The sequence below is a fragment of the Vicia villosa genome, linkage group LG2 (genome assembly GCF_029867415.1).
Source record: "Vicia villosa cultivar HV-30 ecotype Madison, WI linkage group LG2, Vvil1.0, whole genome shotgun sequence".
NCBI classification, from domain to species: Eukaryota; Viridiplantae; Streptophyta; class Magnoliopsida; order Fabales; family Fabaceae; genus Vicia; species Vicia villosa.
In genome coordinates this window covers 15,226,180-15,241,377 of record NC_081181.1, presented here as the reverse complement: position 1 = coordinate 15,241,377, position 15,198 = coordinate 15,226,180, and the positions used below count along the sequence as shown (strand labels likewise).

The 15,198-nt window shown below is 36.0% G+C and overlaps 1 long non-coding RNA gene across 1 annotated transcript; it reads left to right on the top strand.

Annotated features, from left to right (window-relative positions):
* The first annotated feature begins 14,026 nt into the window (after positions 1–14,026).
* On the top strand, positions 14,027–14,954 carry LOC131645939 (uncharacterized). Its single transcript, XR_009297231.1, has 3 exons — positions 14,027–14,073; positions 14,192–14,278; positions 14,835–14,954. It is a non-coding gene; the product is annotated as an uncharacterized LOC131645939 (long non-coding RNA).
* Positions 14,955–15,198: the final 244 nt, after the last annotated feature.

The window sequence follows — 15,198 nt, the reverse complement described above, 5'->3', positions numbered from 1 at the left end:
TGATTGTGCTTTGGCGAGAATGGAACATGAGACTAAAGTGTAGGAGTTGTCATGGTTGCGAATAATTTTATGTAAAGTTTTTATTGGTTTGAATTCTCCTTCTTGTATTAAACCAAGGGAAGAATGCACATTTTGTTGGAAGGTGCAACAGACTACAGGAGCAGGCCAAACATGGAAGCCTTCCATTTTGGATTATGCTTGGTGAATGAGCTTTTTTTTACATGAACACCTAAAATTGTGTCATATTACAATATGAAGCACCAAGGAAACTGATGTTGTTGTTTATATTAACTTGATCTCTTTTTACAAGTGAGGCAACTAACATACGAGGATGTCGCAGAATATTATATAGGGTTTGAGTGAACATTTTAATTTGTTGCATTTTCATATGGTTAAAATTTATAGTTTTTTTATAATTATTTTAGAGACAGTTCTAAGGGAATAACATAAGATCCATGGTGGTGGTGGTTGCGGTTAAGCAGTGCAATGGATTGGTAGGATTAAAAAAACTTCAAGGTGAAATAAACTTTATTTCTTTAGAGATATTTTGAGTTTATAATGTGACAAGAATAATCGTGTTTATGTGTGTGAATTGTTCTTATTAAATTAAAGAATGAACCTTATAGACTTATAATCAGTGTGCAATCTGTAAGACCCTAGTAATGTATGGGCAGATGAAAGGGAGTTTTATTATCTATTTATAACTCTTGATATTACAGAAATATTTCTTAAGAGAGAATCACACCTTTAAATAACAACAATTACAACACCAATCAATATAAACAAATTCTCACATGTAATTTTCTTCTTTATGACACTAAGGCAACTTTGTGAAGAGGCAGGCAAAGATAAAGTAGAGAAGTAGAGAGAGTAAAAGTGATAAAAAATAGTTATAGATTCAATTTCTCGTGTGAAAAAAAAAGAGGACAAACCCTTTATTCATAGAAGAAAAGATTGTTCAAAAAGGAAAAAGGTCAATAAGCATATTTAAATGATTTGGAGGCATTACAAAAGAGTTAGTCGATTAACCTTAATGAGTTAATTGATTATCTAGTGTAAAAATCACCTCATAATGGCTTAAACAAGTTGGTAATCACTTAGGTACATTCTTAAAACATTTTTAGGTGATTTTATTAAAGAAAAAAGGGCTTAAAAATTTAGTCTGTGAGTTGTCTTAATGTTTTGAGGGTTACTCTTATACTTTTACAATACACTAATCACTCAAACATAGGACCAAACGAGCTTTCACACTTCTTTTCTTTCACAACCTTAAAATTTTAAGTTCCTCTACTTTATTCATCATTGACTTACACTTCATATGCAACTTAACTCTTCTATTAATGAGGCTTGATGTAACTTCTTTGACAGACACAATCATTAGAGGTTGCTTCATCGAACTCCGTTTGACATTGAATGTTGTCATCATCAAAACCAACATGAACATCTGTAGCTACTTATACTTGCAAGCATATAGATCCACATTTGTACTTCCCATGCGTGATCACTGCCATATGTAAGAGGCATTTTGTCAACATTTTCACTACTAGAAAATTCACTTTTGGAGACCGAATTAGAGATCGAAAATACATAAAATCGGTCACTACTATCAATAGCGACTGACAAGGCAACTACCACTTTCTGGTTGGAAAAGTGCTAGTCGCTAACGACTAGCGACCAATTTAGAGACCGATATTTAGCGACCGAGTTTGTGACCGAATTTACGACCGATTTAGTGATCGTTTTTGTGATAGACATTGCGACCACTCCTTAATTTAGCGACCAGATATAATATTCAGCGAAAATCATATTTTATTTTGTTTCACTCACTAAACCAGTCTCTAATTATTTTAATTTATTTCTAATTTTTAAATTAAATAGGGTCTTTATGTGATGATTATTTTTTTAAATATCTTTTAAAATATTTTGAACGAAAAAATTAAATACATAAAATATTTTAAATAAAAAATTAAATATATGAAATATTTATTCTCTCTAAAAAATTAAATACTCATAAAAGATAGTAAAATACATGTATATAATCTTATTAAATACTCATCTAAATATTTAATATAACAACAAAAACTAAAGTTTTTCTCTATATTCAATTTAACCAAAAAAAAAACATAATACTTTATATTCAATTTAATAAAATAATACAATGTCAAGTATTTATAAGTATTCATAAAGAAAATATTAGACTTGTTTTTACTAACGATAATAATTGCCATAGTAAAACATAATATATTTTCATAGTAATTTGTTATTCTAAGTCCATCTCTTTATCACCGACCTCACAATCAACCTCGTCATTAGCCTCATAATCATTATCACCAACCTCGTCATCGTGAACTTGGTCTCTAGAATATGGCTTTGGTTGAAAATTCAAATTGTCCATCACCTGCTTTAGCATGTAATTGTTATGCTCAACAACTCTATTTGTGTTAGCGAATTCCTCGTGAAGTTGATTCCTTTCATTTCTCATTTCTTCAAATTCATGTCTTTGAACCCATTCAGTTGACGAGGAACATGAACCACGATAAACAGGCTTCCCTGCTATTACGATAGATTCCATTCCAAGACCATATACTTTTCGTTTTCTTATTCCTGCAACATCACACCAAACATCTAATTCAGAAGGACGTTCCTTGTTGAGATGTTTCTTGGATCAATTCTTTCCATCTTTCTGTAAATCTTTTCTGATAACAAAAATATAAGGCTAATTAGTAGGGGTGGACAAAACATTACCATCCGACTAGAACCGACCGGTCCGAAATCAATTTTCATTCACGGATTAGATTGTTTCAGTTTTCGGGTTACTGCGGTCCAAATGTTTGGATTTCAGCGGTTTAGCTTGGTCGGGCTCGGTTGATAAAATCTAATCCGTCGGAATCCGATCCGAACCGAATAAATTATATACTAATAGCTATTATAATCTTGGACCATAGAAATTAGGCCCAAATAAAATCCATATAGATGTTCAGAAGATTAGGGTTTCTCATTCTCACTTCCTTGTTTCTATCCTTTCTGTGATTTAGGTTTTTCGCCGCCGTCGTGCTATAAGCATCCATATCTTCCCGTTCCATATTCTTGGTGTTACTGTAAGTTCTCTTCTCCTTTTTTCTCTTAGAACAAGATTTGTTCTGATCAATATTCTTAGTTTTGATGATAACAAGCATATTAATTTTGTATGAGATAATGTGGTACTCTAATACTATGCAATTTCCATTTCAGGAATTATATAAAGAGTATGCACAAAATCAGCGCAAGAAGCACTGACTCAGAAGGTTCAGCATGCAACATCAGAACATGGTCTGGCAAGACATCAGAAGATGGTCAAGCAGAATCAGAACATGGGTCTATGAAAGCATCAGAAGAACTTGAGATCAGAAGCAGAAGTACTGAAGTTCTCATGGTATCACGCTCAGAAGCACTTCAAGGTTAGAAGACAAGAAGATGCTCTGCACCAAGTTGTTTGACTCTGATGACATTCAAACGTTGTTACACAAACATCAGATCAGAAGGAAGTACTAGACTGGCAGGCTACTCTGACTGATAAAAGGAACGTTAGAAGCTCTTAAAGGCAACGTCAGTAGACACAGCGAAAACAAGGCTCGAGGTAGTTGACAAAAGAGTGAAACATTAAATGCAATGCTGTACGGAATACGCAAAGTATTAAATGCTCCCAACGGTCATCTTCTCAAGTGCCTATAAATATGAAGTTCTGATAAGAAGCAAGGTTACAACTTAAGAATTACAACACTTGCGCAATATACAGAAATGCAGTCAAATTCAAAAGCTCTCAAACTTCATCATCAAACTCACTACATTGCTGTTATAATATCTTAGTGAGATTTAAGCTTAAACTTAAGAGAAAATCACAGTTGTGATAATAGCTTTATAAGAAGCATTGTAACTCTTAAAAGAATTTGTTTACATTAAGTTGTAAGTTCTAGAGTGATCAGGTTGTTGATCAGTATACTCTAGCAAGTCTTAGAAGTTGTCTAAGCAGATTGTTCCTAGAGTGATCAAGTTGTGATCAAGATACTCTAGAAGACTTAAAGTGTTTCTAAGTGGAAAACCATTGTAATCTCGTGTGATTAGTGGATTAAATCCTCAGGTGAGGTAAATCACTCCAAGGGGGTGGACTGGAGTAGTTTAGTTAACAACGAACCAGGATAAAAATCATTGTGCAAATTGTTTTTATCTTACAAGTTTTAAAGCTACACTTATTCAAACCCCCCCTTTCTAAGTGTTTTTCTATCCTTCAATTGGCATCAGAGCGCCGGTTCTAAGGTGCAAGCACTTAACCGTGTTTAGAAAAGATTCAGGAAGAGAAAAACACTAAGTCAAGATGGTTGAGACTCCAACACCTACATCTACATCTACATCTGGCTCAGCTGAGCAATACAATGGAAATGGTAACAATGGTTATATTAGACCGCCAGTATTTGATGGTGAAAACTTTGAATACTGGAAAGATAAACTTGAAAGTTACTTCCTTGGTCTAGATTGTGACTTATGGGATCTTCTGGTGGATGGTTACAAACATCCAGTGAACGTTAATGGCGTAAGGCTTACAAGACAAGAAATGAATGATGATCAAAAGAAGCTTTTCAAAAATCATCATAAATGTAGGACTGTTTTGCTTAATGCTATCTCTCATGCTGAGTATGAGAAGATATCTAACAGGGAAACTGCCTATGATATATATGAGTCATTGAAAATGACCCATGAAGGAAATGCTCAAGTCAAGGAGACCAAAGCTCTTGCTCTAATCCAGAAATATGAAGCCTTCAAGATGGAGGACGATGAAGATATTGAGAAGATGTTCTCAAGATTTCAAACGCTAACTGCTGGATTAAGAGTTCTGGACAAAGGCTACACCAAGGCTGATCATGTAAAGAAGATCATCAGAAGCTTACCCAGAATATGGGGTTCAATGGTGACTGCATTCAATATTGCAAAGAATCTGAATGAGGTTTCTTTGGAAGAGCTAATCAGTGCCTTGAGAAGCCATGAGATAGAGCTGGATGCAAATGAGCCTCAGAAGAAAGGTAATTCTATTGCATTAAAATCTAATATTAAAAAATGCACTAACGCTTTTCAGGCTGAAGAAGTAGATTCTGAAGAATCAGAATAAGAAGAAGAAGATGAACTGTCCATGATCTCCAGAAGGGTAAACCAACTCTGGAAGAGCAAGCAAAGGAAGTTCAAAAGCTTCAGAAGTTCAGAGAAGTTTGAACAGGGAGAATCTTCTGGTGGCAGAAGATCTGACAAGAAGAAGGTCGTCTGCTATGAGTGCAATGAGCCTGGACACTTCAAGAGTGAATGTCCAAAACTTCAGAAGGAAAATCCCAAGAAGAAGTTTCATAAGAAGAAAGGTCTTATGGCAACATGGGATGATTCTGAATCAGAATTAGAATCAGACTCTGAAGGAGAGCAAGCTAACTTCGCACTGATGGCTACAGTGGATGATGGAACAGAATCTACATCAGAATCAGATTCTGAAGAGGTATTTTCTGAACTATCTAGAGAAGAGTTAGTTTCCAGTTTAACTAAACTTCTGGAACTCAAGGCTCATCTTAGTATCAAATACAAAAAGCTGAAAAAGCAATTTGAATTTGAAACTAAGAAGCTGGAAGTGGAAAATTCTGAACTGAAGGAAAAAGTTTTAAAATTGTCCAAAGATAGTGGATCTCCTTCTGAATCAGAAAAATCCATTCCTAGTCTCAATCATATTCTGAAAGAATATGACTCGAGCTTCAAAAAGTTTCTATCTAGAAGTATTGGCAGAAGTCATCTTGCTTCTATGATATATGGTGTTTCTGGAAACAAAAGGTTTGGTTTTGGCTATGAGGGTGATACCTCACATAAATTTGAACCTGTTGATGATTTGAAAATCACATACAAACCATTGTATGATCAGTTCAAATATGGCCACTCACATGATATCAAGCTCACGTCACATGCACAGAGTTTTAACACAACACACACCAAGAAGCATGTGACACAACCTAAAAGATATCATGCTGACAAAACCAAAGAATATCATGCTGTTCCTCCTGTTACTTATCATGCTAAACCCAAGTTCAATCAGAACTTGAGGAAAACTAACAAGAAAGGACCAAAGAAATTGTGGGTACCTAAGGAGAAGATAGTTTCTGTTGCAGATATCCTTAGCAGCAAAGAAGGCAAAGCATAAAATGTCATGGTACCTGGACTCTGGGTGCTCGCGACACATGACGGGAAGAAGGTCTATGTTCCAAGACCTGGTGCTTAAGTCTGATGGAGAAGTCAAGTTTGGAGGAGATCAGAAGGGCAAGATTATTGGCTCTGGAACCATAAGTATTGGTAACTCTCCTTCCATAACTAATGTACTTCTTGTAGAAGGATTAGCGCATAACTTATTGTCCATAAGTCAATTAAGTGACAATGGTTATGACATAATCTTCAATCAAAAGTCTTGCAAGGCTGTAAGTCAGAAGGATGGCTCAATCCTATTTACAGGCAAGAGAAAGAACAACATTTATAAGATTGATCTCTCTGATCTTGAGAAGCAGAAGGTGACTTGTCTTATGTCTGTTTCTGAAGAGCAATGGGTCTGGCACAGAAAATTAGGACATGCTAGTTTGAGAAAGATTTATCAGATTAACAAACTAAATCTGGTCAGAGGTCTCCCAAATCTGAAATACAAATCAGATGCTCTTTGTGAAGCATGTCAGAAGGGCAAGTTCTCCAGACCTGCATTCAAATCTAAGAATGTTGTCTTTTCCTCAAGGCCGTTAGAACTTCTGCACATTGATCTGTTTGGACCAGTCAAAACAGCATCTGTTAGAGGGAAGAAATATGGATTAGTCATCGTAGATGATTATAGCCGTTGGACATGGGTAAAGTTCTTAAAACACAAGGATGAGTCTCATTCAGTGTTCTTTGAATTTTGCACTCAGATTCAATCTGAGAAGGAGTGCAAAATCATAAAGGTCAAAAGCGATCATGGTGGCGAATTTGAGAACAGATTCTTTGAGGAGTTCTTCAAAGAAAATGGTATTGCCCATGATTTCTCTTGCCCTAGAACTCCACAACAAAATGGATTTGTAGAGAGAAAGAATAGGACTCTGCAAGAAATGGCCAGAACCATGACCAATGAGACAAATATGGCTAAGCACTTCTGGGCAGAAGCAATAAACACTGCATGTTATATTCAGAATAGAATCTCTATAAGACCTATTCTAAATAAGACTCCTTATGAATTGTGGAAGAACAGAAAGCCCAACATTTCTTATTTTAAACCTTTTGGATGTGTGTGTTTTATTCTGAATACTAAAGATCATCTTGGTAAGTTTGATTCTAAGGCACAAAAATGTTTTCTTCTTGGATATTCTGAACGCTCTAAAGGCTGCAGAGTATACAATACTGGAACATTGATCGTAGAAGAATCAATCAATATCAAATTTGATGATAAGCTTGGTCTTGAAAAGCCAAAGCAGTTTGAGAATTTTGCAGATATAGATATTGACATATCAGAAGTTGTAGAACCAAGAAGCAAAACTCCAGAAGCTGAAAGTCTCAGAAGCAAAGAATCAGAAGATCAAGTTGCTGCATCTTTAGAGAATCTCAGAATTTCTGAAGAGCCAACAGTCAGAAGATCTTCTAGACTCACCTCTGCTCACTCAGAAGATGTGATCCTTGGAAAGAAAGATGATCCTATCAGAACTAGATCATTTCTAAAGAATAACAATCAGAAGCAGTGATCAGAATCAGTGATCAGAATCAGAAGATGAAAAGCTCTATTTAGTGCAACACAGCTGTCATCAAGAGTATTCTGATGGTGAACACGTGTATGTACGGTTGGTAAAAGCGTGAGTTAATCTGATGGGACGCCGCCCTAGGTAACTGTGTTGAATCATTTCATTTACCACGATCTCTCATCTAACGTCACTCATCATTTAATGCAATTGATTTCACTTGATTCTGTAATTGTTCATTCTCATAACTTTATTGCATTCATTTTCAAATCCGTCTCTATAAATACATTTCAAATCATAACATTTATCTTTTTCGCTCCCATTCTCTCCTTCTTCTTGCATGCATTTTTGCAACCTTTTTGGTCTTTTCTCAAACCATAAGCACAAACCCAGAAATTGTCTTTCAAATCTCAGTACTACTTCAATGGCCGCTTCATCATTTCACAATGTTGGCTCATCTGTCCCTCTCCATCTGCAAGAAGAAGATCAGCAAATCACTCCGGTTATTGCCTGTTCTATTTCCAAAAAGGAGTTGGAAGTTATCTGTGAACTCATGGTAGATTTTGATAGCATCGAAGAACATGAATATCATCTTAAAGAAGATATCATTTTTCAAGGATGGACTTCATTGTTTGCTGAGTTCTGTGGACCGGTCTACCCAGATCTTGTTAAGGAATTTTGGGTGCATGCAGTTGTTGCCCCTAAATCCATTATGTCTTTCGTCCATGGAAAGTTTGTGGTCGTTATTGAGAACATTCTAAGAATGATGTTCGATCTAAGAAACCCTGAGGGTGCTTATGAAATTGATCAAAGGGCTGATTGGGATGAAGTGTTGTCTACCCTTTACACAGACGTTAAGGAGACAAAGCGTGTCAAGGACATGAAAGACCTCTACAAAATCTGGACCAATATTCTTCTGGGGTGTTTCTATCACAGGAAAGGAACACATGCTGCAGATTTCGTCAACAATGAGCAGAAATACATTCTGTATTGCATTGCCGCTAAGAAGAAGGTTGATGTTATCTACATAATCTTCAATCACATGTGGAATGCTGTGAGGGATTCCAGAAATGCCTTCAGAGTAAAGAAGTGTACTATTATTCCTTTTGGAAGAATCATTACAAACCTTCTGGTTCATTCCAAGATAGTTGAGGAATTGGAAGCTGAAGGTACCATCAAAGATCTGGCTGTCAATACTGGAAGTTGCTTGAATGCTCTCACCTTGAGAAAGATGAATGTTATTGATACTATCATAAAAACCCCTCAACCTCTTCCTGGAGCAAGAAGCAGAAGAGATCCTATTCTTGCTGACTTTGAAACCTTCTTAAGAAGTGAGGTGCCAGAAGTCAGAACTAGATATCTGAAGTCACTCAAAGAAGATGAAGGAGTAAAAGATCAAGAAAAAGGTGCTCCTGCTAAAGAAGGTCGCAGGAAAACTTCTACTTCTAGGGCTGCTGCCTCGGAAGATGTTTCAGAAGCTGCTCCTGAAGCTGCTGTGAAAAAGGAAAGAAGAACTAAGAGAAAATTTGATCTTCCTTCTGATAATCAGGTGAAGGTAGTTCAGAGTGTAGCTGCTGCTACTACCATTGAGAAAATTGTTCCAGAAGAAGCTGTTGCTGAAGAAGTTCAAGTTGTTTCAATTGCAACTAAGAAGAATGTAAAGGAGACTGCTGAGAAGAAGAAAAAGAAGAAGTTGAATAAAAATGTTGAAATTTGTATAGCTGTTGAGAAGAAGAAGACAAGAAAAAGAAAATTAATATTAAATGCCTCTGATGATGATGAGGATGTTCAAGAAGCTGTAAATCAGCAAGTTAAAATATCTCAAGGACCAACAACTCAAGCAGTTGAAGGTCAGAAGGTTGTTGATAGTAAGAAGGAAGCTCGTGAATCTACCAGAAGAAGAGAAATCTCTCTTGGAAAGGCTAAGATTGTGGAAGAACAGAAGAGTAAGAAGCAGAAGAAGCTTAAGGCTGTGTTTGAAGCTGTTCAGAAGGTATCCAAATGTATTCATCTCTCTGAACCTGATTCTGTTCCTAATTTACGTTCAGAAGTTGCACCAATAACCAGTAAATCAACCAGAAATAGCCCCATCAGAATCACCCATAAAAGTCCATGTTCTCACACCTCCTTCCTCTCCTATAACCAAAAACCTTACTCCTCCTCCCTCACCCATAAAAAATGCTCCCATTCCTTCATCTCCACCCACATCCAATCTTGCTTCTGACCAGGCCCTTGGAAACCCTGTTCTTGATATACCACCCCTACAAACTCTCTTTCCACCTCACACAAATATATCCACTTCTCAACCACCTCCTCATGCACACTTTGAACCCATTCCTTCCACCTCTCAAAACAACCCCTCTGGTTCTGGTCTTCCAGATTCTGCATCACATGAGCAATTACTCCGTGACTGCAACTACACTCCCAAGCCTCGTCCTGAAGCTGAAATGGTAGTGTTAGATTCGGATAATGAAGCAGAATCATATTTTCGGTTGGATAGAGAGCCTCAACCCTATTCTGTCCCTAACCCTGTTTCTCCCATAACCAAAATAAAATCCCGCCGAGAGTACCCTATTGGTGTAAATTTTGAAATGATAAAGAGGAATCTCAGAAGAGTCTTTGATACTCTCAGAATTGTTGAAAGTTCTGGCTTGAATGATGTTGCTATGCGAAAGTTCTGGAGAATCTTCCGAAGAAAAGCAGATGCTTGTTTTGAAGAACTTCAGGAAATTTGTGTAGAAACTGCTCCACGCCCTTGTGGAATTCTGAGGAGTTATGAAGATTTCTGGTTCAGTCGTCTCGGAGGGAGATATATTCTTGAAGAGAAGAGTTTTGCTGATGAACTTGAGGAAGCAAGAATTGCTGCAGCAATGGAAGCTAACCCTTGCAGAGATATTAGGGTCTGGAGACCTCAATATCCAGTTCTGACTGGAGACTTCAAATTCTTGTTTGACTTGTTGAGGGCAAATCCTTCTGAGGAAGACTCAAGCTTGGTAATTCCAGAAGTTGCTGATCCTCCAGAAGTTGAAGGTCCTTCTGCTCCAAGGAATCTAGCTGCCATTCTTCAGGCTCTTGAGAGTGGAGATTCTGAGGTGCCTGCTGCAGAGTATAGAGATGCTTCTATGAAAGAAGCAGATGCTGAAGATCATCCTGCTGACAGTATTCCTGTTGAGGAAAATCAAGGTGATGATCTGATCATGGAAGCTGCGGTTCAGAATGCTATCCCTCTGGACAGAAGTTGTGAAGCTTCTTCTGATGAACCTTCTCGTCTCGCAAGGACTCTGGAAGTTATTCAGAAGAACCAGGCTGAGCTATCTTCTTGCATGGATGAGCAACGCACGATCAATGTTGAATTCCGCACCTTCATGGAGAGGCAGACTGAGAGCAACAATGGGATTCATGACATGCTGGCCAAGATCATGTCCAAGCTAGGGTCATCTTAGTCTTTGAGTCTTAGTTGTTTTCCTTGTTTGCTGCATCCGTTTTCCTAGCATCCCTCTTGTACTTCTGTTAATTTCTCCTTGCTATCAATGAAAATTATCTTTTCTTCTCTCATATTGTTTGTCTTGTTTTTCATCTGAATCTTTTATGTTTTTGATGTTATGACAAAAAGGGGGAGAAAGATGTGATAAATGATCTGATTTATTTCATCAGTTGCTGGGAGAAAGGCTCCACATTTCTAACAGAAATTGCAAAGTTCTATGTCTTTGAGTGTTTTGCAGGAATTGAAGATCCTCTTTAAAGCTCAACATGAGAAGCAGAGACATGTGGAAAAGCAATTCTGTATAGAATCATGAAAATTGAAGCAAGCTGAGGGCTACAAAGCTTCAAGATCAGAAGCAAGAAGGAAGAATGTTCTGATATTCTAATGATAGAATATGCTCTAACACATTCTTATTTCTTATATGTTCTGATGCATGTTTTTAGTTATAAAATATGCTCTGTAACATTACTTGTGTTTGCTCTGATACATAATTATATGTTCTGATACATATTTTATGTTCTGATTCATTCATGCTGACTTTTGTCGTTTAGTTTGTTCTGTAACATTTCAGGATGTAGAGATGCTCCGATGATGCTCTGGTACATTCAATAATGTTCTGATACAATCTAGCATGCAATGATTCAAGAAGAAATTCAAGCTCTGAAGCTGTCCAATGGAAGCAAGAATCAGAAGCTGAATGTTCTGAAGATCGAAGAAATTCAAGTTCTGAAGCTGTCCTATGGAAGCAAGAATCAGAAGCTGTGAATGTTCTGAAAGATCTAAGCATATGTGATCGTCTCAACTGAAATGGAAAATACTCAGGGGAGTCCTTTATTTATAAAATTCTTCCAGTATTTATTTCAGGGGGAGATTATTTATCTCAGGGGGAGATTGTTAATCTCAGGGGGAGACATATTCACACACTATGCTTATATGCTTATGCTATAGCTGTGTAATTGTCTTTAGCCGTCTGATATTCTGATCGCAAATTCATATCATTTATGTATGTTTTTGTCATCACCAAAAAGGGGGAGATTGTTAGAACAAGATTTGTTCTGATCAATATTCTTAGTTTTGATGATAACAAGCATATGAATTTTGTATGAGATAATGTGGTACTCTAATACTATGCAATTTCCATTTCAGGAATTATATAAAGAGTATGCACAAAATCAGCGCAAGAAGCACTGACTTGGAAGGTTCAGCATGCAACATCAGAACATGGTCTGGCAAGACATCAGAAGATGGTCAAGCAGAATCAGAACATGGGTCTATGAAAGCATCAGAAGAACTTGAGATCAGAAGCAGAAGCACTGAAGTTCTCATGGTATCACGCTCAAAAGCACTTCAAGGTCAGAAGACAAGAAGATGCTCTGCACCAAGCTGTTTGACGCTGATGACATTCAAACGTTGTTACACAAACATCAGATCAGAAGCAAGTACTAGACTGGCAGGCTACTCTGACTGACAAAAGGAACGTTAGAAGCTATTAAAGGCAACGTCAGTAGACACAGCGAAAACAAGGCTCGAGGTAGTTGACAAAAGAGTGAAACATTAAATGCAATGCTGTACAGAATACGTAAAGCATTAAATGCTCCCAACGGTCATCTTCTCAAGTGCCTATAAATATGAAGTTCTGATGAGAAGCAAGGTTACAACTTACGAATTACAATACTTGCGCAATATACAGAAACGCTGTCAAATTCAAAAGCTCTCAAACTTCATCATCAAACTCACTACATTGCTGTTGTAATATCTTAGTGAGATTTAAGCTTAAACTTAAGAGAAAATCACAGTTGTGATAATAGCTTTATAAGAAGCATTGTAACTCTTAAAAGAATTGGTTTACATTAAGTTGTAAGTTCTAGAGTGATCAGGTTGTTGATCAGTATACTCTAGCAAGTCTTAGAAGTTGTCTAAGCAGATTGTTCCTAGAGTGATCAAGTTGTGATCAGGATACTCTAGAAGACTTAGAGCGTTTCTAAGTGGAAAACCATTGTAATCTCGTGTGATTAGTGGATTAAATCCTCAGGTGAGGTAAATCACTCCAAGGGGGTGGACTGGAGTAGTTTAGTTAACAATGAACCAGGATAAAAATCATTGTGCAAATTGTTTTTATCTTACAAATTTTAAAGCTACACTTATTCAAACCCCCCCTTTCTAAGTGTTTTTCTATCCTTCATTTTCTTCTTCTTCTTTTCGTTCCTTATTCTTTTTTTTCCCTTCTTCTTAAAATAATAAGATTCTATTAACTTCCAAAGACGATTACAAGTAAAACCCTACACTTGAACCGATTGAACTAACTTATTATGTGTTTTATTTCTCTATTTGCAGACATAAATGTTAAAGTATAACTTTGTTAATGGTGGAAGCATTTTGATTTCAAGGTTAAGGTAAGGACTCTAAAACCCTTGTTGGTGAGAAAGAAGTTGTTGTTTTTGGATCTATGATTTCTGATTGTGGATCTGAAATTTTTAATTTTTGGATCTATGATTTCTGATTGTGGATATGAAATTTTTAATGTCATGAATACTAGTAGTTTTGCATCTGAATATTAGGTACCCTGAAGAGATCCCATGGGGTGAAGTTGAAATTGATTTTGTTGTTTAGTCTACTGGTGTTTATATATTAATGATTTGGACTATTGATTTGGGTTTGGGTTTGTGATTAGGATGGTGCCATGAAAGTTGTTATTCAACATCATTCCTAGCAGAACTAGAGCTCCCAAGGTATGTGTATACATTTGTTTAGCTTATTGAAAATGCAGTTTGAGTGTTTCTGTTTGATGAGTTGTTCATCGCCAAATTTTTACATCTGCAGGTTAAGAGAGTTCAGAGATTGAAGGTTTGTATTTGTTACAGGAGGGGTAAAGAGAACCTTCTAATTTTGTGAGTTCTTTTGGTTGGTTGTTCACTGCTAAACTCATTTGCAAAATTTAATTTAGTTACATTAGCTGTTGCAGGAAGCTAAAGTGAAACTTCCCTTGAAAAGTCAGATTTTAAGAGAACTTTTTGCAAATAAAGCATTGGAGGTTTGTTGTAGAGTGAAGGTTTGTTGATTTTCCCATGTGATCTTGTTAAATATAAAGATATAAAAGTTAAGATAATAAAAAAATCAAATATAGAATATAAAAATTTCTATATATGAGTGACCTCTTGGTTTAATAGATTTAGAAATTGCTGCTACTGGAGCCATTGAATAAAAATAGAATCTGTGAATCAAAATGTCACATGTGGATTTAGTAACTAATTAGTAACTAACATAATCAGTTAGTTCTAACTTGATTCATACAATTATATACTATAGTTAACTTTTAGTATCATATCATAGTGTCTATAATTTCTATTATTTTTTCACTTGATTAATTTGATAAACAAAAAGCAATACCAGAATTAATAGCAGCTAGAGAATCAATACTAAAAAAAGCATATGATAAAATTAGAAGAGAAGATAATTTTAGTGGTTGGAAAATGGATAGTGTTGTTTACCAGTGTTTAGCAGTGTTGGAGCTGTTGGAAAATGAAGAGAAGGGAACATGTTAATTTATGGAGCTGTAATCTCTGCTAGTTCCTTTGTTGTTACTGATAATTCCTTTGATGTTACAGGATATGAAATAATTCAAGGAAATTGGTGGATACACATATTTAGATCATTTATAATTTGTATTGGTTAAGACATTATAAATGGGAAAATCAAGAAATGATCTTTTGACAACATCAAATGATATGCTAGGTAATTTGGTTAGATGCTCGAATTTATAGAAATGATTTGGATGCTTGTATTTCTTAATCAACTAATGCCAATTTTTTTAGTGATTAAAGTAATTTTTATAAAATTGTTTTCCATTTTATTAATTTTTCTAATATCTCTTCTATCTTTTTTTATGTAGGATCCTGTTCTGATTGGATTATTATAGCATAATAAGGTTGTTATGAGAGAAGATATCTTCGAGTCTATTAAATATCAAAA